Source organism: Sapajus apella, unplaced genomic scaffold (genome assembly GCF_009761245.1).
Source record: "Sapajus apella isolate SASKATOON/1434 unplaced genomic scaffold, GSC_monkey_1.0 scaffold42, whole genome shotgun sequence".
In the NCBI taxonomy this organism is placed as follows: Eukaryota; Metazoa; Chordata; class Mammalia; order Primates; family Cebidae; genus Sapajus; species Sapajus apella.
This window is the reverse complement of record NW_022436982.1, coordinates 16,935,855-16,960,951: the sequence shown is the minus strand read 5'-3', so window position 1 is coordinate 16,960,951 and position 25,097 is coordinate 16,935,855. Positions and strand designations below refer to the sequence as shown.

Here is a 25,097-nt window from a genome sequence, read left to right as displayed (position 1 = left end):
TAGGACAGGACTAAAAGATGGATCCCTGGCTCTCTCTTTTCATCTAGAACAGCGCTGATTTTTATGCGTTCTACATATTGGCTTTCTCATAAAATTTAATTTGAAAAGAAATAAAACCAGTGGTCTACAACTAACTTTTTTTTCTTTTCTTTTTAAATAGCTGGCTTAAGTTACATATGAAGCATGTGGCATGGAGGAAAGCAAGGAATTTGGAATGAACTTTGCTGGATACAGATGTTAGGCCTTGATTTCCTCATCTATAAAATGCAAATATGGGTATCTTCCATGAATGCTTTTGTAAGCATAAATAAGATACCACAGCTACCATCCCTAGCACGCTATGTGTGCTAAAAGGTAGCAATGAAGTTCTTAGTCACCAATTTTCATTTTTTTATGCTTACTAACAGACCAAAGTAAACACTAAGTCAAATATTTATTTTAGATCTTAAGATGCAATATGTCCAAATTTTGGTGGGCTAAAAGAAATTAGATGTTAAGCAAAATAACAATACCAATGAAAGACTATCTACAGCTGGGTGCAGTGGCTCACACCTGTAATCCCAGCACTTTGGGGGGCCAAAGCAGGCGGATCACTTGAGGCCAGGGGTTCGAGACCAACCTGGCAAACATGGTGAAACCCCATCTATACTAAAAATACAAAAATTAGCCGGGCGTGGTGGCAGGAACCTGTAATCACAGCTACTCAGGAGGCTGAGGCAAGAGAATCCCTTGAACTCGGGAGGTGGAGGTTGCAGTGAGCTGAGATCGCGCCATTGAATTCCAGCTCGGATAACAGAGTGAGACTCCGTCTCAAAAAAAAAAAAAAAAAAAAAGACCATCTACAATAATATTAATGTACTGCACATGAGAACACAATTATTTTTGATGAAAACATAATCCTGGGCTAAAAAACAATTTTAAAAAGCCCATTATTTTGCTCCACAAACAATTCCTAAGTCCTTAACTACCCTTTAGGCATTCTGCAAGAATGTAAATGAAGATAAAGTATTGCCCAGGTATACTTGCATGTTGATTGCTGCTGTTTTGTTTAATTCTATAGAGGTGTAAACACTTGGAGCTTTAGTGCAGTCTTAATTCCATAAATATATATAGAATTTCCACAAAACCAGGGACAGAGCCTGGAGTCTAACTTGCAAAATCAAGTTTCAGGCTCTACTATAAAATGCTAATGATTATAAGACAGGAAGCTTTAATTAAAGCAAATGATTAGAACTCATTATACAAAAAGCAAGCAGGACCCAACAGAATCTGCCAACTTTACTTCTAATCTACCTATACAAAAACTGGTAACACAGAAATAATAGCATCACTCTGACATCCAAAAAGATCAACTTAATGAAAATTTTGCAGAGTGGTAAAAACACAGGCTAACACATAACACCAGAGTTTCTTTATTTAAAAAAAAAAAAAAAGACATCTGCTGATGGCCTAATACCTCCTCTCCTAGGGATAAATGAAGAAACTAAAAACATTTTATTTAAGCTTACTCCCCCACCACCCCACCCCACTGTTTCCAAAAATTCAAGCTTCCCAAGGGATAAAACCTGGAGAAGTCAGAGAGTAGGTCAAAGGAGGGTGAGCTAAGGTTTATTAAGTATCTACTATGGACTGGAACTTCAAGTGTGTTGTCTCATTTCATTTTCCTGACAATGTCAAAGTTAAATGTCCTTTTCCCCATTTTACAAGTGAAGAAAATAAAGGTCAGGGATAAAGTCACTTATCCAAAGTCACAAAGCTAACATACAACAGCATTAGAATCTGCAACTGGACCAATGTTTTCACTATCCCACTAAGTTTCCAAAGCCAAACACCAGTGCCTGACACAATGGGAGCATAAAAATGCTAAAAGAACAAGTGATGATATTTTTTAAGAAAATTTTACTTTATAGGAAGAAAAATTCCTAAATCAGCTGAAATTTTCTTATTAGAGAGACGTGATACTGGAGTAATTCCTCTCTTCCCCTCCTGGATTATGAAAGGAAACTTTTAATAAGTCAAATTGGAAAGGACTGAACATAAGTACAGCATCATTTTTATAGTTTAAAAAAATGCTTCTATCATCAGGATAACAAATATAATTTTAGATAATCTAAATATTGATAGATTTTTCTCCTTAATTTGACAACATTAACCACTTCTTTTAGTATTTAGATAAAATAATTAATTTTAAAATTGGCTGTTAAGTAAAAGAAATAAAAATCTACCACATAATAATATTCTCCTGAAATATCACATTTTAAAATTTACAACTAAAAAACAAATTACCAAAAAAAACCATCATATTACTAGACTCAACAGAATAAAAAGAAATAATTCTTGAAGTGGTTATTCTCTAGGATGTAAGAAAAAAATATCTAATGAACTCACCTAAAATTTGAAGTGCCAAGTCCATAAATAAAGCTTGATTTTCTTATGGAACTGATTGTTTGTTGTTTTAATATTTCCCATAAACAATGTCAATACATATGTTTAAAAAGAAAAAGCCATCACATAGATACCATTAGTCAGATTATAAACAAGAGGTCTATCTTGAAAAAATCATTGTTTTATAAAAATATACAAATCATGTACTTAAAACTCTATAAATAGGGCACATAGGTCCACTCATAGTTTACTTTTTCTGTGCTACAGTCTCGGTAAATTTTGGTTACATGACTTTCTAACTGATAATGCATCAATGGAAAACTAACTTAGCAGCTCTGCAAGTTTTTCCTTGTAACCGTTTGGCAGTTACACACTCACACACACAAGTATATACTTATTATTAAGGAAGAGAAAAATAACACCTGACAGGAACATGAAAACAAAGAAAGTATTAAGGTCTGAAACTGAAGAGAAAGGCAGTCCAAAAGTAAAATTCAAACTATTTTTAATATATCTTTTCTTAGGTCATCTTAGGATAATATATATTTCTCTTATACATTGGGGGGAAAATCAGACACATGAATATTTTATAAAGGCACACTGCAAAATCAGAAAGCTGTTCCACATATCCACACTTTAATCTGTTATAAATTAACTTGAGTCAGTTCAAATGTTATACGTAAGGCACACGATTACAACTGAAGTCGAATCATACACACCCTCAGTAACTGTAAGCCGAAAGCAACTCCAACAGTGAATGAGATGGCTGGAGTTTTCCCTAGAGAGGGGCAGGGGTTGGGGCAATCTGCAAAATGGATATAACTGAGACAAATGCAAAGACTTAAAATATCCTAAAAACCTTAAGATGCTCGTGTGGTTTCACAACAAAGTCCCTTTATTAGATCCACAGCCCAGATGACTTGCATCTTTCAACCGTTCCGTTTCCAGAACTCCTGATTTTAAATCACACTGAAAACCTTTGGCTGCAATTGAATTAGCATGGTTGGATTTAGCCCTTCCAAATGCCAAAAAGGAAAAAAATAAAATAAAAAGTACCATTTTAAACTTTGTTTTGTTCTAAACTCGGATCTTCTGCATTCCAAAATTGTATCCCTCTGACTAATAGAAACCGTTATTACAACAAAATGGTTTAAAAAAAAAAAAAAAAAAAGCCAGTGAAAAGGAATGAGGGAGTAGTAATGGTAACATACAGTACCATGAGCTGCAGCGGCCTCCCAACCAGTGGTGCAAGGTTAACAGATCAGTCCTGGCCTTCGGGCAGAGAGCAGAACACAGCCTTGGGGAAGGGGGGACAGGGACGGAGGCCAGGGGCGGGGGACCGCTCTCAGGCAGTTTACACAAGAAGGCAGCTCAGCTCCTTTCTGGCGCACTCCTCCTCTCTATCTCCCAACCTCTTTGCGTGTGTCTTGTCATATTTTCTTCAGTTGTTAATTGTCCAGACTCCAAGACTTTAAACAGCCACAGTTTAGGAAAAAGCGAAACCCTTCTAAATGACCATCACAGCAAATCAGCTTCATGCTAGTGGGTAAAATTTTCCAAGGGAAGTGTTCTTCTGATAGTTCCTGAGTCTCTAAGTCACCCCCACCCCCACCCCCAACCAGCCGCCACACACACTCCCCTGGAGGGCTAAATGCACTGTGGCAATAAAACATTCATGCGACTTGGAATTTTAACACAATGCCATTTCCCTAGTTTAACCTGAAAGGAATGCACTAGTCACAACAGACTACATCATCCTGCCATTAAACCCTGCCAAGGAACCGCTTTTTTGGCCGCGCTGGGCCAGCTTTGACGGGAAAGGAGTACACAGACCCACACACTGAGCACAGAGGGGCCACCTCTGCTTCCTCAGCCTTATCCAGCAACACCCTGCTCTTGAACATGACCCCTGACCCCTTGCATTGTGACCAGCTTGTGAGGCATGTGTCACCCTGGAACTTCTGCAGAGCCACACACTGAGCAGGCCATTTGCTGCTCTCTCTCAACAGGCTCTTGGGCAGACGCCAAAGGTTCTTTCTTATTATTATTGCTACTATTGAAAGTCTTCTGTTTAAATGTAGGGATACTTTTTCCTTGAGTTGTATAACAGTGTGGCTTGGGGTTTTTTTCCTCTCCTTTGTTTGTTTTGGACTTTTTAAAAAAACAAACTTTACATTTGCATTGATAATTATGTTATGATTACTGACAAAATGGTTTGCTATGGGGACTGCTTATCAAAGGCGCCAGTTCTTTCACATTTAAGTGACATTCAATTTAGATTTACAAAACACAAAGCCAGAAACAATTCCAATTTATCCTGAAAAGTTTAGAGAAAAAATTTGAAAGTGCTGAATTCTAAAACATCCACATTTAACCATTTTACATGGCTAAAATATTATAACAAGCAACAATATTAGATCAAAAAACTGCATGAATTGATTTATTGCTTGTGCAGAGAGTTCTGTCTTCCAAGCAACATAACTGACAAGGAACTATAAAAAAAATATGTATACCAAATAAAAAATTAAAACCATATTAAACGTTTACAAATGTTTTTATTAATTTTTAAAACTGTTCTCATGTAGCCCTTTATAGCCAATCACAACAGTATTAATCTTTGCAAGTTAACAGAAGTCATAGTTTTGCAACCCCTTTTTCTTTTACCACCAATTCTCCCACTACTAAAAGATGCCTTCCAGATTTTCTTTCTTTTTCTGAGCATTCATCTTATTATTTCCATATAATGCACATTCACTTTCAATCTTGTCCAATTGTTTTATTATTCCTCTATTCTATTGTATTCATAGACAATTCTAAATAGCACAAAGTCCCCTCTTTTTGCCCTGACCCTGAGCTACAGCCAGGTGAGCTGTGATTATCCCTGCAGAGGGCAGAAGGTGTTCCAGCTTTCAACTCCTGCAGTGAGGCCAGGTCCCCTTTCAGTAACAAATGAAGAACATCTCACTTCATCTAAGAGAATACCCTAAAATACAAAATGATGATCTCAAAGCAAGTTAACATGCACATATAAAATAAAACCAAATTGTCTTCTTTAGAGTAATTTTTGTCTCCTTAGTAGCTGGAATTAGTCTTAAGCCCTAGTTAAAAGACTTTCTTCTTTTTCTTTCCTTTAAACAGACATTATCATGCCTTGAAAAGTCATTCTAATCCCTTCACCTTAGCCAAGCCATGCTAATTCATGAGAGGAGGACAGCAATTAATTTAAAAAAAAAAAGGAATTAAACTTGACTGGGGGGGAGGGGAGAATCAATCCAACTCAGAAGCAAAGGTTACCAAAACCTATGTGAAACATTTCCATTTCAAAATGTAAATGCTGAAATCAAATTGTCAGTTTAATCTATATAACATAGAGCAATAGATATTTGATTTTTTCCAAGTAGTCTGATGTATTATCAATGTGCATATTCAAATTCCAATTTTGATGTTACTAGTGTGAAGTTATTAGAGTGAAACCCAGTAAAACTGAAGGCAGAATCAAGTGAAGCCACGAGATTAAAATTACAGATATGAATTTCTATTTAAGTCCAAACAGATACACTTTTTTTCTTATATCAAGTTACTCAACACAGTGACATCGAAATTATCTTGGACCAACATTCAGAGGATGAAATGGGGGCTATGAAAAGAGGTCTGTGAAGTTGCGCCTGCAGCACATGTAACCCTTTCCATGGTAGTGCATCTCCTCTGAAGACCTCTGGAACTTTGGAACACATCACTAAAAGAAAGACAGGCAATCTCATTTTATTTGTAAACAAGTTGCCAAGTATTTCTTTCTTTTTTTTTTTTTTTGTTGTTGTTGTTGTTGTTTTTTGTTTTGTTTTGTTTTGTTCTGTTCTGTTTTGTTTAAGATGGAGTCTCACTCTGTTGCCCAGGCTGGAGTGCAGTGGTGTGGTTTCAGCTCACTGCGACCTCTGCCTCTTGGGTTGTATCAATTCTTCTGCCTCAGCCTCCTGAGTAGCTGGGATTACAGGCATGTGCCACCACGCCCAGCTTATTTTTGCATCTTTAGTAGAGACAGGGTTTTACCATATTGGCCAGGAATGTCTCAGAACTCCTGACCCTCAGGTGATCCACCCACCTTGGCTTCCCAAAGTGCTAGGATTATAGGTGTGAGCCACCACGCCCAGCCCAAATAATTTCATAATCTAAGTTTTCACTACTATGGTATAGCCATGCATCACATATTAGGAAATCAGAACATGCTACAAATACCACAATGAAAATTTATTTTATATGAAATTGTACCAGTACAAATAAGTGTAACCAGAACAATACAAAACCTGCTAAAGAAAAAAATGTTAACACTACGTTCACCGAAATTCAAAAAGTTGCAAAAAAAGAATCCCCAAAGTTTTATAGAATTGTTAACTTATTTTGGTGGGTAAAATGTGAGATGATCAAATCTGTGATAACCAGCAGTGATTTCCATTTTCCTTGAGCCAAAAGAAAACTTTACTGTGTTAAATGGCATTTAGAAATATGAGTTTTAAAGTTCTGTAAGTTACCTTTTAATTTCTAGAAAGCAAAATAGGTGAGATTTTTCTCACCAACTTCTATTAAAAACAGGACATCCATGTGCAAACAGGCATATGTTAATTTATTCTTCTTTGCAGGGATTCATTTGGAGCCAAGGGATTGGCTACATCAACTCCCTCCTCAACACACACATACAACGTGCAGTTGCAAGCAAAGGCAGTTAACAGATTCTAACTCTGAGTGAGGGAAAACCTCAGAGGCAAGGAGAAGGAAAAGAACAAGATATGTATAGACAAAAGAGAGAAGGAAGGAAAAGCAAAGAGATGGTGTGGGATGAAAATCAGACTGAAAGAAAAGTAAGCCACAGGAAGGGAGGGGTGGGAGAGAAAAAGAAGAATGAGATGGGGAGGAGCAAAATGGAAAGCAGCAGCAGAATCAGTGGGGAAAGGGAGGGAAAAAGAAAAGGAAGACCGAAGGAAAAAAGGGATTTCTGGCAGAGAGGAGGAGCTGGAGCCCCACAACACAACAGTGGATCAGACAGCTGGCCGGAGATGCTAATTCAGCGCTTTAACAAATCAATGCCACTTGAAAAGTACAATGCGAGCCCTCACTGGGTAGATGTCAGGGGACTGAGAAAATGCATTCTCAAGTATTTCACATTAAGAGGGAATAATGTGTTAATTTATAACTCTTCACCCTATACACTTGGATTATCTATCTGTGTCAGCGATTTGACTTCTTAAATTTATCAAAAACGCACGCAAAGGGAGGCAGCTTCAGCTTTACCACTGGGAAATGGAGGTTTAGGGAAAGCCTGTCAGCCAGTCCTAGGTAGTTCTGCTGTTCTTTCCGCTTTCCCACTTGGGCTGAATTGTTGGTGGGGGTGGCAGCAAGGAGTAAACAAGCCACTGAAGGGGAGATGCAGGGAGGAGGGGAACTCCTGGTCCAGTTACTAAAGCAACCAAAGAAAAGGCTTTCTTGGCCTGTGGTTGATTGCATTAGGTGCCATCCGTCAAAAGTGACACAGAAGAGAAGGAATAACTTGAATCAGCAACCCAAGCTGCCATCATCAGAATTTACTTTATGGAAACTTACTTAAGTCTCTCAGCACACCCAGCGGAAGAGAAGCTGCTGACAATTGGATTTTAATTAAACAGTACACTTGTAAGGCCACCAGAGTTCCATAGAGCTTATCAAAATAGGAAGGGAAGAGAGAGTTAAGCTGATTTTGTTAGGTTAGTTTTGAGATGGGGGGAGAGACGTCAAAGAACTCATATTCCAGCCCAGAATTTAGAAGCCTCATTAGAGGGACTATTTCTTTCTCAACAAAAACCTATTTTATTAAACATCAAATTCTTGGAACTGTTTCCTAATTATTCCTTATAAAATTTAGTTAACTTTTAATATAATGATTGCACAGTTTCTGACCTGTGGGAGAGACAGAGAAAGACTCCGTTAGTAAGTTTTGTTGCCAAAATTAAAGTATTATCAGACTTAAATTTTCAAAGTGTAAGCACTGTCAACATACAAAGGCAAGTGTGTTAAAATTTTGGAATAAATAGAAGAGAACAGGTTTCAAGAAAGTGTTTTAATTAAGATTATGTATTCAAAGATATAAAGGGGGAAAGTGGTTATATGTATGAAGGAAAAAAAAGACCCAATTTTGAATAACTTCAATATTTAAGATTGCCTAGACTACACGCAACAGTATTCTAAACTGGGGGCATTTTTATTTGCTACATGTACAATTGCAACAGAAACAGACATTCTCTTATTTTTCAAGACATTCATATGTAAATGAATGCTGATGAATGGAAATGAGATGCTAAACATGATGGGCAACGTTCAACATTTAGTTTTTTTAAAAAGGACGAAGTTACTTCACTTGCTGAAGCTTGAATCTCTTCCCTCCTATACCTGGGCACAAAAAGAAATGAATGACAGTGATGGACCTTCCACCAGTTTTCTATTGGTTAAACACCACCTCACAGAGATACTCAAGACAGAAAACAAACATTCTTTCAGTCCTATGTTTTGCATCTTTCCTATGACATATGTTACACAGGGTCCATTGTTAAAGTAAATATTATATTAGAAAATGAAATTATAAGTAAATAGCCAGAAATATTACACTGGCATTGAGCCAAAGGGCCAAAATATCCAAAACAGTGTAATTATTTAATGAATGTTTTCTTTCTTTCAAAGGAGATAATTAATAAGGAGTTTCCTGGTTCATGACCACAGAGTACACTACTTTCCTTTTTCATAAAATCTTAGGCGACCGAACATATATTCTGGGCAGTGTGTTTGTAGTGGGGATTTTATATACGCATATATGCTTTTCAAGGGTCTCTATTTATGCCCTCAGAGTAGGATTTGTCCTATCCCCAGTTTTTGCATGAATTACCGTTCCTGTCTGTCCCATCCAAGCTACCCTCACATAAACTATCTATTCTTATCATTATGGTACCATTAAACACATTCTCCCCCACCCCCTCCCAACTCACCTAAGGGGTTAAAAGACTTCAGTACATTTGTGACTTGTCAGTGACATATAATACCCAGGTCCTTCATGCAATCAACTTTTACTTGACATGTATTTGCTCATCACAGGACCCGCATTACTACTGGGAAAATGAAGAAAAACCTAAATTAACACTTGACATTCAATATGGTCAAGTCCTTAATTGGCCGGGCTTCCTGAGAAAGCAATTTTCTATTCCCCAAACTGTTCGTGTGTCATGTGTGGAGTGCAGCTCTTGGCCATCACTGCTGTCCCTCGCTCCCTCTAATGAGAGCAGATGAATTAGTGCTACGTGACACGATTTGAGCAGGGCTTCCTCCTTCTCCCCTCCCCCTAATCTTTCTCCTGTACCAGTGACAGCTGTGTGGCAAGGGGAAGAAAGAAAGAGAAACGCAAGAGCAAAGAATCCTGTAAAGGATGATCATTTTTTTAAATGAACCTTAAATGTCTTGTTGAAACTACAGAACAACACAGTCATTTAATTGTGGAGGTGGGGAAGGGGGCTGTTACAAAGATCAGGGGAATTATCTGGCTATGGTTGATTTGGGTTATATTAACTTCCAGCATGTTTCTTCCATTCCTGGCTAGTTGCAGTATTAGACTGTACTGCTCTAATTAAAATGGAATTTACATCCACTTAAAAAGTTTTTGAAAGGTCTGCAGAATGGGTTAACTAGAGAAAAAACAAGAGAACAGCATGAAGTGATTATTGTTCTAAGATAAATATACCTCTAATTTAGAGAAAGTCCTTTCAACAATCACTTAGGTCAGGAAGAACCTACAGCACAAAACTATAGTGACACTTCATATTCAAATATTGTTCGATGTCTGAGCTTAATGCAAACTATTCTATTGTAACTCATTTTGTTTTGTTCCCATTGATTGCTGAATTACTGAAACAAAATATTACTTGATCACTGATTTCATTCTATTATTCTGGAGAGAAGGAACATATTCTACTTTAGATGTGCTTGTGTAGCTCAGTAATAATGAATAGCTGCATGAAAGGAAGGCAGGACAGAATCTGCTTTATTCAAAAATACTAAAAGGTAGATTAAAGCTATTTCTCTGAGTCTTCACTTACTCATTTTGAGATGGAAGAAGTAGTAATTTTAAATCCCTAATCGCTCACCCAATCTGATTAGGACAAAACAGAACTATGGGATAGAAGAGCATGTGGCAAATCATTTAGGAAAGTAATTAGTATAAAATACATGAGTAAGTGAAAATAATTAGTGAACGTCACAAACACCTTGGCACTTTGGATTATTACTAAGTTTTATTTAGGTGAGCAACAAGACAAAAATGTTACCTGTGTACAAAAAATTCTATCAAGACTGCACTGGTGTCGCAAAATCAGTTTATGCATGGAAAACACAAAACTATTTCAAGTATAGCTCTACTGCTTCAAGTACCATGATCATTTATTAACTGTTCCTCTATAATTCTGAATATAATTTAAGAAGTAAAGACAATATAATCTCAGTAAGTAAAATGAGAGATTTGAAGATATAAAAAGATGGTGAAATCCACTTTTACACTATATGTAAAATTATAACCTAAAGCCAAAAATGCTATTTCCAATAATGGTAAAGGAAATAAGATTAAAAAAAAAAAAAAAAAAAAAAGCAACTCATAACATTTTAGAGTATTATTTCACTAACAGAAGGCAAAATGTAAATGAAACTTTTTGAACACCTTGAATTTTCAAGCTTGTTGGAATATGATTAGTTTCAGACAATAGAAACACTAAAAGATGAGTATAACTTTAGAAGTATTTTCATGGAAGCAAAACAACACAATGGACACACACTGCACAGATTATCTCTTCTGTGGCCAAAGCACTGATATTTCAAGTATCACTAAGATCCCTTTCAAAAATACATTTCAGACAGCTTGTGAATGGGAATGTTATCAGGTGTTTAAAAAGAAATAAACAGACAATTTGGTATTCTGGAAAAGTAGCTCAGTCTAATACATCCAGTTAACTGCCACAGTACCATTATCATCACTGAGCAACAAAGGGTAGTGTATTCTGCCAATAGCTTTAAGGTGACCTTTGCAATGCTGACTAGTCCGTCAAATTCCATCTCTGAGATGCAAGGCATAGACAGAGAGGGTTTATTAACTAAGGTAGGAACTAAAGACTAAGAGGTTCCAAAGGGTAGGCGTTTCCCATTCAGGAAATGGGGACTTCCTTTCCCTAAGAAGAGAAGCAGTGTACCATGAGATCAGGCTGAGCAGGCCCATGGTTTTCCCCAAATCATGAGCCTTCATGGTGGGAAATTCTCATGTACTAGGGCAGCATTAGCAATTTTACCTGTTCCTTTTCTCCCCACCCCATTTTTTAAGGACTGCAATGGAACCCCAACTGGGAATGGATATAATGGGATCAACGTCATGAGCCCTAAGAATAAAGCTGCAAAGCAATATTGATGTAGTCACAGGCCTTTCAACAAATTGTGACCAATACTACTTTTATTTGGAAGTAGTTTCCAACCATTGCCAACAGGATAAATCTACAGAACTCAAGAGGCATAGAAACAATGGGTCAGAAAAATGACTGTACTGAACTGGGAAGCTTTTTCAAGGATCACCTGTAGAAAACCAGCATAGGAAAAGGTACTTTTTTTGATTCAAGAAAGTTAACTGTGACTATGGCAAAGTGACATGCTTAAACTTGATATTCTCTTAGGGATGTGCATGCTTTGAAGCTCATAATAAACTTGAAATGGCTCTGTGGAAAGTTAAGGCTTAATGTATATGGTTGGTACCACTGTCATGCCTATACAAAAATATGTCAACTTAGAAATAACTGCACTAACAGCTCCAGGGTATTTAGAATGGAAAGCTTCCCCCATCCCCCAAACCCTGTGTTTATTTAATTAGGAATTTTACTTTGAACCGTAAGAAGAAGCTGCATTAAATTTCCGACTTAGTTAGTGCAGTTAGAATTAAAATGCTTATTCAATTTTGGCTGGGCGTGGTGCCTCATGCTTCTAATCCCAGCACTTTGGGAGGCTGATGCGGGCAGATCACTTGAGCTCAGGAGTTTGACCCCAGCCTGGGCAATATGGCAAAACCCTATCTCTACCAAAAAAACTACAAGAATCAGCTAGGCGTGATGGTGTGCATCTGTATTCCAGGTACTCCAGAGACTGAGGTAAGAGGATTGCTTGTAGCTGGGAGGCAGAGATGGAGGCCTGCCATGAGCCCAGATCTCACCACTGTGCTCCAGCCTGGGCCACCAAAAAAATACTAACTCCAGTTTACTTTAGAAAGGCATAACGTCTGCCACCCACCTAGTCTATGTTACACATTACACCATTCTCAAAAAGTTTAAACACAGCAGAGGAGAGAAATGAATGCTTTGAAATAGTCTAGCATATATAACAATAAAGCCATCTAGCAAACACAAAGCACTAATGTTACTGTATAAAAATTAACAGCATCTAAAATGCTATATTCTTTTATCCTCCATTCTTCACTACCTCTTTTATTTCAGTGCTTCCCTCCCCTTGTATTAAAGATACTTTAATTCCCAGTTGAAAGGTTTCCGAAAGTGTTAAGTCACAGCTGTGTTGACGCTGAACTTCTTGAACATGGCATACCAGCATCATTCTGACATATTTATAGATGTTTCCTTACAAGCTGCACCAGCACTTGATTTGAAATATCTGACTTACTCCAATACAAACTGTTAATCTCTGGTCTTTTCTCCAGTTCAGTTCTTCTCTGCAGTTTTGGAAGCAAACCAACAACTTGTTATGTTTACAACAGAGATGGCTCCCTTCTGATTGGTTTCTGACACTGTTCAGTGATGCTGTTCATCAAGACCCTAGAAAGAGTCTAGATACACCTAGGCCCCATTTGCAGATCATTTTAACAAGATGTTCTTGTTTCCTTTTCCCACAAAAATCAATAACAGGATGACCTTCAATTTGAAATTCAATTTGAAATTCAAACCAATTAATTACCTGTTCTGTTGAAAATGTTGATATCTGATTTGCCTGAAGAATTTCAATTATGAACAGATTATTTATTTTAAAGAGCCCCATCAAAAAATATAGACAGGTATTTTAAGCCTCATCTTATATCATATAAATAATGTTTTCTTGAAGCAGGTATAAAATATTGGCCTTGCACAAATTAGTAGGGGGAAGTTTTCTCCCTTGTGGTCCATCTCCTCCTTGTGACATCATTATCAATCGCTTGGTAAATTATAGCAATCCCACAAAGATTCAGGGCCAAGAATCCACCGCTTTAAGGTGAGATAAAAAGCTTTTTATAGTCAAATTCAGCTTTTCATCTACATCAATTACTTACACAAATCATGGGATTATTTTCAGAATTCATAAATCTTTTATTATTTTTAAATTCTTACACTTCTACCTTTACTTAAATTATTTTTTTTGTTTTGCCCACACAGTTGATTTTTCTTTAAATGTGGGTCATACAGAGAAAAGCAATACATCAAAACTATCAGCACCAGAAATACATTTACTAAACTTTTTTTTCTAATTACAGGGGAAAAATGAAGAATTTGGTTCATCCCAGTGGGGAATTCCCAAGATGAATGATCACATGCAATGAAACTATTATCTGCATCCATTAAAATATTATCTAAAACAGAGGTTTCTATCTGGCAGCCAGAGGGTTGAATATAGCCTGCAGATGAGTTTTGTTTGGACCACACAGTTTTTAAAATATTTGAATAGGTTGCCAAGATTTCAAAATCAGGAGATTTCACATAAAAATCTGGATTTCTGGCTTATCATTAAAAAGAAGCAGGAGCGGATCTGGCAAACTGGGTCTGCATTCCCACCTGGCAACAATTGGCTGGAACGAAGGAGCAGCTACCTCACTGTGGTTGAGACATGAGCTTTCTGGTCCACCACAGTCCCCACTAGACTCACTCTACTTGTTTAATTTTTGTTACCTCCACATGGCCCTTTTAGGCAACTCCTACTTCTTAAAATGTCATATTACTCTACAGAGAGTTTGCAGAGTTTGTGGGAAAAAAAGGAGAGGATGTTCTCAGAACAAAGATTTAAAAATACATATTTCACAAGTTTACAGAATATAAGACAATGGGTTGCAAGTTTCATTACAATGAAACATTCATGCAAACCAAAGGAAACCATTTTCATAATTAAACGTTTTTAAAATAGTAAATCTAGAACTGATGACCCGGTCTTACAGAGTGGTTCAACAATCTTTACATTGGTTTTCAATCAGCCACCTATTTCTCTAAAGCCCAAAATAGATGCTCATGTCAAAGTATTACTCAAATTTTGTTCCTTCACGTGTTAACACTTCCACACTTCCTTTCTGGAGCTATCATGTACTTAAGTGAAAACGTACCCTAATGTGAAAATAGGATATGTCTTCAAGGTAAATTTTAAAAGTCAACATTTAAGATGCATGAATATTATCATAGCAAATATTCATCTTTACTGACTCCACATGTATCTCACCATTTGACATTTATACTTACATTAAATAGACATTATTATAGGTTCAAATGACCCAAAAAGTCATGGCATATTTCTTTACAAATGATTATTACCTAAAAGCAGATGTCTATGGCATGACAAAGTCACCATGCACTTCTTTATATCTACTTTTTTTTTCATGAAGGCAATTGCAAGAAAATCTTTTACATTTCATTATTCCTAATCAATCAACAACCTAGCATTTCTACCTATTAATGGATTTTAAAAACAAATTAAAAATACCCTATTTAGCAAAGGGAAGAAAAGGCCTTTTAATTTCAACCAACTATATTAAAAACAGGCTATCTCTGATGTATTACTACAGTAAAGAAATGCTTAGGTATTATGCAAATTGTAGTAAGTAGGCTATGACCAGTTACATGCCAACTAATTTAGATCAACTATATATATATAGTGTTTTTACATTATATTTCATCATTGGACCACATGCTTGAAAGATTATTTTTTAAGGTGTTTCCTTCCTAAAGGATTTTTCTTACATTTTTATCTAAAGAATGTAATCCTTGAACATATGCCAAATTTACTTCACAAACTTCCATCCCCAAATTCTCTTGATTCTTAGCAACTTGCACAACTTTAAGTAAACAGTTCACAAAATCATAATAATCATACTGCAGCATTCATTAACTCCTAGGTGACTAGAAAAAGAGAAAATACCGTAAATACAAACTCCATAAAGGTAGTCTTAGGCCTGAATGTCAGTATATTTCTTATGGGAAATATTTTTTCTTAATTTCCATTATGATTTGAGCAATTAGACACCTGGAACTCAGGTATTAATTTATCTCTCCCCATTCTGTTCACACTTTTCCTCAAACTATTTCTTAGGATGCATCTTGAAGATAAGATCTTAAAGGATGGCCTGCCTGTAAGGAGCACTGAACCAGTGTCCACATTACTTTCTTTAAAATGCCTTGCTGTAATCCAAAACTAAACTTATTTTCTTTCTTTTTTAAGTGTATTAACTTTAAGAGAAAAAAATGGAAATTTCTCAAATATTTACTGAGTAAAATGACAAAAAAAAACACAAAAATTAAAACAAGCATTTTAAGAAAAGTATGTATTCATTACGTTCATGTTGATTTGCCTTTTATACCACCTCAGAAAGAGAATTTTATGAAATATATAATTCCCTCCCATGATGACCAAAGCTTTAAGCTAGTCTCCTCAGGTTCACATCATGGCAGCTGACTGCATATACGTAAAGCAATTCTAGAAGAATCACAATTTTAAAATATTTGTACGTTATTAAGATGAAAAACTAAAGTGTGAGATAATGAATGTTTTAATACGTGTTCTATGGAGAGAAAAGTATTACTGTAACTTAACTCCCCCTATTAATCACTGCTCTCTACAAAAGAATATCTCAAAGTAGGCTTCCATTGAAGCTCATTTTGGCATTCTGCGGTTGTAAAAAAAAAAAATAAAAGATCAAAAGTACAGGACCGCTGACACATACAAGAACAGCGATTATCAGAATACTCAGAAGGCAAGAAGCAGTTGGTTTATTAAGAAATTATTTAAAATAACTATTTACACCAGTTAAAACAACCAACTTCTCACTTTTACTAAAAGGATGTTTTCAATATAATGAACATCCAAGCTTTTCTGGTCATGAGAAAACCTGGAATATATTATACACGCATGAATGTGGCTCGGGATGCAGGATATGGGATGTGCTTCCTATCAACAGATTAACACTTCATTTTCATTACCCTAATCTCACCACAGGCTGTGAACACTCTCTTTTTCTTATTTGAACAACAATGGTACATGAAAAACCAAGCTGACAAGCACGCAGGGTTCATTAAATGCACAAGGCCCTTATTCCCATAACACATCTCACCTGTATGAGGCCAGTGTTCTGGCTTCCCGGCTGGCTACTGAAACAAACTCTCCCAGATGTTGGACTTTAAACTCTTCTTATCCCTTCCTACTTACATCATAATAAATGTCGAAAACAAAGTAAAAAATGAAAAAACTCTTCTCCACAATGAACAGTATTTAGTAATAATAGGACTGGTAACATATTTTAAGCTCTATTCAGTCCCACGATTACTTTCCAAAGTTGCCCAAGAGAACAAAGAAAAGTGGCTAGAAAGGGAAATTATGAGACACTTGAAGTCTGAGTCAGAGAGACTCATCCTGGTGTCTCTATCCTAGCTTATTTCTAATTTATTTGAAGAAAGCTGTAGTTTCCCACTTGTTGAAAATGGCAATTCACAAAATAAGAAACAAACATATTATTTTCCAATGAATGACACAGTTTCGCCAAAAAGCTATAGTAAAGGAATAAAAAAGGCTATATTGCATAGTATAAGGAATCATTACAACAAGATTCTTAGGATGGGGAATGCCTCTTTGGGGAAAGCCATCCATCCATCCACTCATTGCCTCTGAGGCAGCCATTAGCAAATCCTCAACATACATAGAAATAAATCACCTGATTGTCACCAGCCAACCAATGGAGCAGGTATACACTTTCTGGATGTCTATGCATCACATATCAATGCACTACCATGTGGTAATATGGGATTTTTAGTACTTTCCAGAGCAAGACAATAAGTCCTTCCACAAAGTTTACAGCAGGACTTTGGTTTGGGTTCTTTCTGGTAGTCTAATATTTACACCTAAAAAAGAAAGAATAAAAGAAAAGCAATACTAAACAGAAGCTAACCTCGCTGACTCCAAGTTAGGTTCCAGCACGAGGTCAACAAAGAGAATGTTTGCAGGCATTGTCATTCAGGGACACTCCATGTTCAGTGTATAATTATTCCCCATATCTTGCAGGTGACATCCCAGCCATGTCCACTGAACTCCAGCACTGGCAGAGGGCACAGTAGTGGGCAGCTTTATAGATGCCTGATCAGATGTCTCAAATAACCACCCTAATGATTTAAGTCAATAAAATCCTTTTTGATTTAAATGTTACTAGAAAGGGGAAAAAACATTATTAACACCCTCTAATGGAGATTATTATTTTAATATTAATTTTGTTGCTATGTTAATCCAGCTGAAAGCAATTGTTTGTTGTCATATAAAACATTCACTATCCTGGTATCTTTCTTTTCAGGCACCCAGTTCAGGCACTCTGATCATAAACTGTGAGTTCTGAAGAACTGTCTAGAGAACCAATAGCCACTAAAAGACACCTTAATAAAGTTGAAAAATTCATGACAGTCTCAAAAAAGCACAGCAGGTACAATACTGAAAGCTATGTCTTTTCCATACAGAGTATGTTTTAGTCTTGTCAATTTTAACAATCTCTATGCCTTGTGAGACAATGAGTTAAAATTTATTAAATACAAAACAGGAGTGAATCCTCCTCATGTGTTATGTATACTGCATGCTTTAAATTTTAATTTCATAATACCATCCACTAATATTGACCCTGCCATCATTTCGATTCCTTTTTTAAATGTTTCTGTTAACTCTTAGTAGCTGCAGTTTTTCTGAAGAGTCATCCCTTCAACCTACTGCACTGCCCTTGTTATCTTTTCCTTCTTCTAGGGAAATACGCTCCTGTAGAAGGCTAACTGCACAAAATAATAAATCCAAGAATTACGTTTTTAAAAGAAGAAAAAAGGAAAGCCAAATCTCTCTTCAGCTAAGTACTTTCTTATTCAGGCTGAGGATCAAATTGAGCTGCCTTTCAGCACCTCTGAATGATAAGCCAGGGCCCCTGGTTACGGGTTTTTGTCATGCCCTTACTTAAAGAGCCGTTTCATAGCAGTACTCGGGACAGTCCTGTCGGCACTCACAGAGGACCACACCTGAGGGTGGCACCTCTCTCTCATTCCTCTGCCAGAATGATGTATTGGCAAAAGGGTATTTATTCAATCACTGCTATGTTTCAGGTGCATTTCAATTCTTTTCTATGAGGGCCAAAAAAGACCAGCGAAAGTAAGGAGGAATTCAGAATAAGAGAGATAAGAAAAAGGAATAAAGTGAGAAAGAAATTACCTCTATAAGAAAGGAAATAGGAAGAAAGAACAGAATAACCTTGTATTTAGGTCATTAAGTAAATTTCTGCCTACCAAATAGGAATGAGATTTATAAATCAACACCACTCAATGACACATAAACCCTAAAGCCAGTAGCAAAATAACATTACAGTTCAAAAGTATTGAGTAAATAAGATGTCAGATATGCTCAAGAGAATCAGTTGTTTCAATGAGTAACTTCCTACCGTTCAAGATTATTTTCATTTTCTTTACAGAGAGAAATGAAAAACTGATGGGCTTAATTAAAGAAAAACAAAAGGATATTATTTTGTTGTTAAAGGATCAATTCTTTTTTTTAATTGGAATGATGATTAAAAAGCTGAGAATTTGGTTCTTAAACTAGCCAGTTTGAGTAATGTGTTGATTTTCCACAAGCATTTCCATTAAAGAAAGCTCTGTGAATGAAGAAAAGATACAGCGATTCCTCTCTTCTCCTGATCTCTGCACTTTGTGGCATGAAATGCTACAAACAGCATTTGAACAGAATGACACTGCACACTGTCTTCACCCAAATGAACTCCAGTCATAAATTTTTCACCTGAGGGTTTGAATGTACACTGTGAAATCTGTGAGGCTTCCTACAGGGAATGTACAAATTAAAAAATAATCAATACTTTTATTTTTCCTATTCGTTAAACTTTCTTTAAACCTGGGGAGGAAGATGGCAATACAGGTCAGGCTCGATGAGGTAGAAATGTGGGGACTCTTGATGTCATGGCCCCAGGCATCATTTCTGGGACGTCATGTGCACATTTTAAAACTTCTTAGACCTTGAGCTGTTTAGCATATTTTTTTTATCTTATTTTTCCTACATCTTTACCAGTTTTTCTTACAGGAAAACATTCCCTCTGTTACCCAGTGTTTTGCTTCTATGTGAGGATATATAAAAGCTGTTGTTCCTGAATTATGTCTCTTTTCCTTTATTTCTCTAAAGCTTAAAAATAGATGTCAGAGTTTCTTGAAAGGGTCTTTGACTCCCTTTCTCCCTGTCTCCTGGGTCCTTCAGTAGATGAAGATCACCTAGCAAAATGTAGAAGCCAGCTGCTTTGCTGGAAATAAAAAATGGCATCAGCTTTGGCAGCCAGTGGTGAGATCAATCATTTCCTAGGACCCCCAAACAATCTTCTGAGCAAGGCCTGGAGAAGGGTGGTCATTGAGCAGCACCATAAACATAAACATACCACAAAAGCATACCACCAAAGGTACAAGAGGATTTTCACATGGTGAATTATTTCTACACCGTTAACAAACCAGGCTCCAAACCTCACGTGAAAGGAAATCTTGGAACCATTATATTCCATGTTCTTTGGACAATAACAAACAGGGAGTCCCAAAGAAAATTTCTCTCACTGAAAAAGTCACCCCACCAAATTCACTCTGTTTTGTCTACAACCGCAAAGTTCTCTGACAGTCTGTGGGGAAAAAGGAGTTAATTCCTAGATCGATTCAAACACTATGGTTCAAATTATGGACACAAGGTAAAAGCAAATTCCAATTTATTTTCCTCTTCCCTTTTGATATATGTGCTAATCTAGAGTGCCAAGTTCAGAAAATACCTCTTGGGCTATACAGAATCATTAGCTATTCACGTTTATAAGGAAAATCCTCTCAAAAGCTTTGCAGATAGATAATGGTGCAACTTTAAGTGAGTGTGTGTAATGCATACAAGGTAGAGAGAGGGAGGCACTAGAATTTGTGTTTTTCATTCAAGTGGATGACGCCAGCTCACTATCTGTAACGGACTGTTCCCTTGGAATCAGCTCTCTGTGTCACAACGACCTGGCAAACTTGAATGCTTTCACTATCACTGGAGTCCTTGCAATCCTGCCTTGGTTGTGACCCATTCACTTCTGCCCTAACTTCTCAGAGATGCCTTATTCAGCATCTAATTAGTTAGGGAGGATTTGCCGCAGCTCTTAACCCTGACACAGGAGTGGGAGGATGTGCTGCTGTGGTAGCCCAAATCTGTCCTGCCACTGCATTAATCAGATTTCCATAAAGCTATGTATGAATAATTGGATTTATCAGTGAATGTGAATATGCACTCATAAATATAATTATTAAAAATACCTACAATTATAGATAAGATATCTACACCTTAGAGGGATTTATTTTTCAACCGCGGTTACTTGGCTCACCTTAGCAAAAGGCTTTACAAATTACACAAACATAATGGACCTGTTTGCAGATGACAGAAAGGTGAGAAAATTAAATAATTTCAAAATGATTACCTACTATGTTCAAATTCATTTAAATGAATCATGTTGAAAATAAACTCGAAATTTGTGCACAGGGTTTTAACATGTACAAAATACACATCTGAGCATATGTTTGTCCATGCTTTATTTGCATTAATGTTTACATCCACATGGAATACCATATTTGTGAACTATTACTTTCCCACTGTATTACAAATGAGACAGTACCTCTTATGTGATGTCTGCATGTTATCCATGTATCTTCAAAGTTTAGGACAAAACCAAGCACCTGTCTCTATGCTACAATTTGTATCTTAACAAATACAAACACCCAAATATTCCTATTTTAGTGTTTCATTATCAGAAAATGTACTGAGAATTATATTTGAATATATGTCTATTGTTAAAAATAAAACACATTACTACTCAAATTAAGAGGGGCCTAAATTGGAGGTAGTAACCTAGTAATTCAACAGGCTAAAACTGCATGCCTCTTAATATAATATAAATATTTATTTTAGCATTAAGACCACAAGTTTAGTCAATTTAATCCCTTTTTGGTAAGACAAGATCACCCAAACATACTAACTGTAAGGAAGGGAGTAAAAAGGGAGAAAAGTGCAGAAAGAAAACTAGGGATGGATGACGCCTCGCAATGAAAGTCATTTTCAAAGACCATTAACTATCAACTGCTTTACACAGGGCTTTGATTAAATAAGAATATGCATCCTATGAAAAAAGGATGTCTATTTGAGTGGGATAGAGTTTAGAATAAAAATGTGTTGTATAACTATAAAGAAGACTCAATCCAGATTGTACAATTAGGCGTCTGACTCATAATATTATATATATGCCTTTTAAATCATTAGTAAATAAATAGTTTAAAAAGTGGGGGGGGAGGGGGAGGAACAAAACCATTTTAATTTAAAAATATAGATTCCAGAAACTGAGATTGGTGGCCTATATAAATAGGAAGAAAAGATTTCTTAAAGAAAATTCATACTGAGCACTCTTTTAAATGGATTCTAGCAATGTTATTACACATTTCTTATATTTTATTTATCATTTCTCTGAAAGGTGCTAGATTTTTATATTAGTAACAAAAGTTTGCTTTTACTCTGTCGTATCTCTGGTGAGCAGATGCTCTGATTTTAATGTAAATCGTTGATTTAATTTTTAGTTTTCTTGGTTTGCCCCTCACCTATCTAGAAAATGATTTCTCTGGTGATAACTAACACATCATGCTAATGAGAGACTCTAATGCACAATAGAAAAATGTCACTACTAATAATATTTGCATGAAGTTAAATAAAGCAACTGTAAGGGAATGTCAGACAGTTGTTCTTAAATAAGACACAGTTTCACAATGAAATTATGTCGTTAATTTTGTTACATCATCGGGTGAATCCTAAATTACTACATAATGATGCACAGTCATTTATAATTCTAACTTAGTATTTCACTCAAGTATGAAAAGAGACCTTATTAAGGGATCTGCATTTTATTTGAAACAGGTTAAATATACCTCACCAATAATAAAAGGTAAATGCCTCTAGTAACACATGAAATGTGGCTGTAGCTATTTACCTTTATGGTTTCCTTTCTGAAAAGATTTTTAAATAGACTGGACTACTACATCCCTTGAGATAGATACAAGAATTTTACTTACTATTCTCTCAAATGCACAAAATATTTATAAAAATAGAAGAATTACCTCTTAAAGTATGATTTTTTTAAAAACAACTTCGAAAAGCAAGCCTTATTTTTTGCTTTTAACAATACCTCATGAAACTAAAACAGGCAAAATAAGGTTCATTCTTCACCTGCCACTGACAAACTGACCCAAAGAAGAACTCCCTTTACACAAGTGTCATACCCTTTACGGTTCTCAAATATTCATCTATATACATAGAAATAATTTGAGAAAATCATACTTCAATATAGAAGAAAAACTGTATAGGCAGAGGAAAATGCAGTCAATAGTCTTAACTTGAACTTTAGGGGTACATACTTAATCCCACTAAATCTAAATTGGCTTCAGATTGTGATGTTTGTAACCACTAGATAGAAAGATTTACATGTAAGCAGATCCAGCTTTGCTCATGTGAAACAAAAGACAAAGATTTCTGTCTCCCTTCTTCCTACTTTACTTATAGAACACACAAAACTAGATTATTAAATGTCAATATTCATGAGACATTTCCCACAAGTTTTTCTATAGTTAAATACTGGTGGTGTATTACCTACAACTCAGCTTTGAAACCTTTTATAGCAGCCCTACTGGTCAGACTTTTCTAATGTCTAAAAAAATAATCGAGAAAGTATTCGTTTTTTATACTATTTAAGAAAACTTTTAAAAAAAACCCAATAAACTGTATTCATTTCACAAGCTAAGTAAATTTTACTTAGAAATTAAAATCATAATCTAGAGAAACCTCTTTATGCCTTAGAAATAAGATATACAGAATTCTACATATTTCATTAAACTGGACAAACTTTTACCTGTAACAAAAGCAGGCTTAACCGTATATATTGAAAGTAATACTTGAAACAGCTGGCTTCAACAGATATCAGAGATATAATTTCAATAAGTCCCTCTCTCTCTCTCTCTCTCTCTCTCTCTCTCTCACGTGCTGAATCAGCATTGCTGATGAAGTATAGGTAAGAAAAACAAACGTATTAACTATGAACAGCACACATACTTTTACTCACATAGTTTGAACTTAAGTTCATGTAATATTTATACAAACTGTCATCTTGACGAGAAAAATAATGTAAGCTCATACTGTCTTTTATATGATTTCCAAAACTGCACAAGAGGTAAACATTTAGTGACCATGACAGAAAATGCCGGGGTTGGGTGGGTAGGTAGGAGTGATTGCTAACTATATCAAAAACCAAAAAATAAAGAAAACATTTAAAAACATTTAAAACTGAGATTTCTCTCCCTTTGTTGTACTATAATTTATAAATAGCATAATTAATATTATGCAGTTTTAATAGCACCCATTAAGCATAAATTACTTCCCTATATTTCTATTCTCTCCCTGTAGTCTCTGATGCTCACCATTACACATGCATGGACACACAGGTACACACAAAATATGCACGCAGTCAGACAGCTGGATCAAAGACATCATAAATTTTCCTAATTCTGACCCATCATTTATATTATTTACTTTGTTTTTTAGGTAAAATGTTTTCCATGACAAAATCTCTTTAGATTCACATCTACTTGGAAATGGGCTAGTGCCAAATAAGCAATCTAACACCATCTATGTGGTTCAATAGCCATTTATCAATTGATCATTATCTCTATCTGGTTTTATTAACTCTTTTCTAGCTAGAGGAAGATCTAAGCCAATCTTCCCTTCTAACACACACACACACACACACACGATCTCCACTAACTCAAGGAAACCCCTGAAGATGACACCTAATTTTTAAAATGAGGCACAAGTTATTTGGTACTAAGATTAGCGAAAACACTCTGCATTCCAACTACGAGAGAGCCACCCAGGCAGGGACGTGTCGCGGTAAACACCTCATAGCACTCTGCAGTGACAAGGAGCATCTCTGTGTGGAAATCAACTTTTCACTTTAAAAGAATGGGAAATTGCACATGAAGAGTTACTTATTGAGTTTATGTTGATTGCATTTAAATCCCAGCTTACTGTATCAGCAGTAATCAGGGTCCCTCTACAGGATATGTCAAAATACACCTTATTCAAATGCATTTATCCTATCTAGAATTATGTGCTAAAACTGTTCTCTAGCTAAATGCTACAGAACCCTGGTTGTAGGTATTATCTCTTGCAAATGTATTTCTAAAACTTGTAGTAGTTTATAGTCTGGCAAATTGTTTCCTTTTATTATCAACAACTTTAAAAATCTAACTTTAAGTATTTAATTTTCATGAACTCTTACGAACAAAAGGGTTTGTTTTTTTATTTAAAAAAAGAAAGAAAAATAA

General features: G+C 35.9%; 1 protein-coding gene across 7 annotated transcripts in view; it reads right to left on the bottom strand.

Annotated features, from left to right (window-relative positions):
* Window positions 1-25,097, bottom strand: part of BNC2 (basonuclin 2) — a 452,901-nt gene that overhangs the window by 282,900 nt on the left and 144,904 nt on the right. The gene's annotated exons all lie outside the window — the stretch shown is intronic.